Source organism: Sitodiplosis mosellana, unplaced genomic scaffold (genome assembly GCF_009176505.1).
Source record: "Sitodiplosis mosellana isolate CC-2019 unplaced genomic scaffold, AAFC_SMos_1.0 Smas_scaffold_1, whole genome shotgun sequence".
NCBI lineage: Eukaryota > Metazoa > Arthropoda > Insecta > Diptera > Cecidomyiidae > Sitodiplosis > Sitodiplosis mosellana.
In genome coordinates this window covers 1,687,732-1,691,864 of record NW_022595244.1, presented here as the reverse complement: position 1 = coordinate 1,691,864, position 4,133 = coordinate 1,687,732, and the positions used below count along the sequence as shown (strand labels likewise).

The 4,133-nt window shown below is 37.9% G+C and overlaps 1 pseudogene; it reads left to right on the top strand.

Moving 5' to 3' along the window:
* The first annotated feature begins 284 nt into the window (after nt 1–284).
* LOC129576985 (coatomer subunit beta-like) lies at nt 285–3,122 on the top strand (annotated as a pseudogene).
* Nucleotides 3,123–4,133: the final 1,011 nt, after the last annotated feature.

Sequence of the window (4,133 nt, the reverse complement as noted above, 5' to 3'; positions counted from 1 at the left end):
TAACAACAACAATCGCTGCGATGAACAGCACCAGCCAGCGCAAAACAAACCTATGCTATACGACATTAAACGTGTGTTGTGCGATGTCTTCTTTAGCACGTCCGCCGTTGGTTGTTTTTTTTCATTGCTTTCTAGCCAATACGTTTTGGTTGGGCTCTGTTTGCATTTACAATTACTACAATTTAATGTGTGCAGTATCGTGTGTTTGTCGCATACACCTCATAATTCAAGCACGAAAATCACATTGTCGATTCACTTTTATCTCTTTCTCGCACACACTCAGAATGCTTGAACAAAAATCAACAAACAACAAAACGACCAACAACCGATGCGAGTATTTGGAGGTAAATGGAGTGATGGACATGCAAGCGATGCGATTCGCCATTATTGCAATCACATAAATACACACTGGCTGCCAATTTAAATCAAATAAACGTGGTTGTTGATCACCGAACAAGAGGGGAAAAAAACCAAAACCATGAATAGAACATTCAGAAGACAACGATGAAGTAGAAAAAAAAGAAGAGAAAAAAACGCGAAGGAGAATCTGGCATTCGTGTCCATTGAGCACAGCATTTGCTGCGGATGACATCGACATCGATTCAATAATAGTCAGAAGCATACATATTTAACAGAGAGTGAAGAGAAAAAACGAGCGCGATGTTATTATTGCGTAATAGGTACCAACCAACGGGCTGTTTTTCCCACCGCAATCAATCCGAAAGGCAAATAGAGAAGAAGATGTGTACGATTGCGTCAACTCACAAAATGCTGTGTGGACGATCTCTCTCTCTCTCGCGCTCTCAAATGCCACCGTTAAAATGGAAAGTGATTATATTAAGTCTAGTCGTTTTGGGTCATGTAGTCCTTCTAAATGTTTAAATTTTTTTGTGCTCTGCAATTTTGCAAATCCTGATACGATATCAAAATCTACAATGAAAAAGGAGAAGAAAAAATGCGGATCTGAGCAGCTGGCTCACTTAATTGTTGACACGAGCAACTTTATATAATAATTCATTCAATTAGAAAGGAAAAGAAGGAACAAGTACGACTGTTCTACTGGTCAATGAAGGAGGAAGCGATAAGTTTTTTTTATATTTTTGCTTATCGCTCCACCAAATGTCTTATCATGAAAACTGCTGCTCTCATTCATTTATTTACATTTTTTAACAAATTTTCGCTTGATTCATTCGGCCCACGTCTTGTATGTAATATTTTTGCTCTTTATTTCGTTTCGTTTTCATAAAACTTCAGACTCAGTTTCGGTAATTTATCAACCATTGACAACGATCGACATTTTTACAATTTTTTGAAATAGTAGTTTTTTTGGGTGGGAATTTGTGAATGTGTGTGTGTGTGTTGCTTTTTTTCCATAAGCGATCGGCATTGAAATTGACATTGTTGATCCGTTTGAATTCACTCGAAAATGCAAAATTTCCTCTGTTCCTGCTGCTGCAAAATTGTATACGGATAATGTATTGGTTGCATGCAATTCTCATGTAACAATCATGTTTTTCCTCTACAAACTATCGCGGCTTGTTCAGTTGTTTGCAAACGTTCGCGCGTCTAATTAGTAAGACGTTGTTTTGTGTTGTTTTTTTTTACTACTTCGAACAGTAACTAACAACTTAACAATTACCATACAACACACACACACACCTCGTCACTAGAATGCAGCCATGCACGGAACCCGAAGAGAAGAGATTGAAACGATGTACTTGAAAAACTAAATTTTCCGTTCATTTTAGATGATGAAGAATGGTACGACACAAGAACGCGGTAGAAACAAAAAAAGCACGTTTTATTTTTGGGATTTACTCTAGTGCACGGAATTTGATTAAAGCACTCACTAAATCAGTCAATTAGAGAACGATCAACGGATAGGCAAATAGAAGACCACATCAGATGGCAAATTGCTGCAGGAAATGATTCTCGTGTGTGATGCATACCGAAAGGATTTGCAACATCCAAACGAATTCCTTCGTGGATCGACTTTTCGATTTTTGTGTAAATTAAAAGAGCCCGAATTGCTTGGAGCATCGTCATTTGTACGTGCTTCGAAATGCCGTTCTTGCTATTTACACCATTTACAAGAATTTCGAGTGGTTGGTTCCCGATGGGCCAGAGCTCATCGCTAACTTCCTTGACACGCAGCAGGACATGTCATGCAAACGGAATGCATTCTTGATGTTGTTGCACACCGATCAAAATCGTGTACTGAATTACTTGGCATCGTGTCTGGATCAAGTGAACAATTTTGGTCTGCAATTGGTCGTCGTTGAATTGATTTACAAGGTAAAATGAAACCAATTTCAACATTTTAGAATTTATTCAAAATAAGCGATTTATTTGTAGGTATGCCACGCAAATCCAAGTGAACGTTCACGTTTCATTCGTTGCATCGACAATTTGCTCAATTCATCATCAAATGCTGTTCGATACGAAGCTGCTGGCACATTGATTACGTTGTCCATCGCTCCAACAGCCATCAAAGCAGCCGCCAGCTGTTATATCGAATTGATCATCAAGGAGAGCGACAATAACGTGAAACTCATCGTTTTGGATCGTTTGATTGCCATCAAAGAAAACGAAAATAAGGAACGTGTGATGCAAGATTTGGTCATGGATAGTCTGCGTGTTTTGGCTGCTCCAGACATTAAAGTGCGACGCAAGACATTGAATTTGGCCATGGATTTGGTATCATCCAGAAATATCGAGGAAATGGTGCTAGTTTTGAAGAAGGAAATCTCCAAAACGCAAAATATCGAACATGAGGACACCGGCAAATACCGTAAATTGCTCGTGCGCACATTGCACAGTTGTTGCATTCGCGTAAGTCAAACCAAATTTGAAAATATTTAAATTCGAGATTGGAAAACGAAAAATAATGTTAACATTTATGATCGATTCCATTCATACAGTTCCCAGATGTTGCAGCCACCGTTATGCCCGTTTTGTGCGAATTCTTGTCTGACACCAACGAACAAGCTGCTACTGATAAGCTCGTTTTCATTCGTGAAGCCATTCAGAAGTTCCCGCATTTGCGTGCATTGATCACGGAAAAATTGATCGAAACATTCCTATCATCAAACTTGGAGAGTGCGTTATTACTCGAATACTGATAGAACAACATATTCAAGATTATGGGAAGGCCTGGACAAAGGGCAAGAACTGGATGCATTGAAAAGTTGTTTCCAATTTCTTCGCTGCTTTGGAAATCGCATTGCATCTTTAAAAATCGAAAATGATGGTGATGCGTTTTATAGTTTAGATTCGGTTGACAAATCATATATTACTATATATGAACGACGAGCATTTTTCTGTATCGTTGAAAGAACTCAATACTTTACATTGTCCGTGTGGTACTTTAAATCAATTGTAAACGTAGAAACGGTTCAAACTAGCGTTGGTACCTTGGAAACGAATTTGTGGAATAGTTTATTTCCGCACTTACGATATTTGAGATATGGTGATTTTCCCGGCATTGACGAATCAAACGAAGGAAGAATTACTAAACGTTTCCCATCCTTTTGGATTGATAACAAATTCCCTCATTTAGAAAAGCTAGAGGTATTTGAAGGATATTTTAATTCTGTATGCGAAGAAACAATTCGCAGTCAACTTTGTACAGCTATCCGATTGAATTCACAGCTTCGTGCCTTGAAGTTGGTATTCATTCCTGATTTGGATATTATACATTTTGAAAGAGACAATCTTCCAGAGCTTGAGGAGCTCCTTATTAGAACTAATAAAAAGAGCACCCATATTTTACATGATAAGCAAATCCATTTTAAAAGTGTTAAAATATGTTATCTCCAGAATGTCGGTGAGATGTTTGAACTCAATTTTTATCTAATTTTGATTTTCCTTTTACATTTGATCACCTGGAACAGTTTAGGAGTCTCTTTAAAAAAATGAGTCCACTGAAGCTATCTCTAAATTCTTTAAACGAAATCCATCAATGGTGAAGCTATACCTTCATCGGGAGGATTTTTTGATGGTGCATCCATCTGAGTTTGTAAAAATGCTACCATCGCTAGTGGAACTTGAAGCTTTTTCTGACATACCGGTAGAACTGGTCAATAATTTAATCAAAAACAACGAAACAATAATGACGGTTATCTTTTCCACTT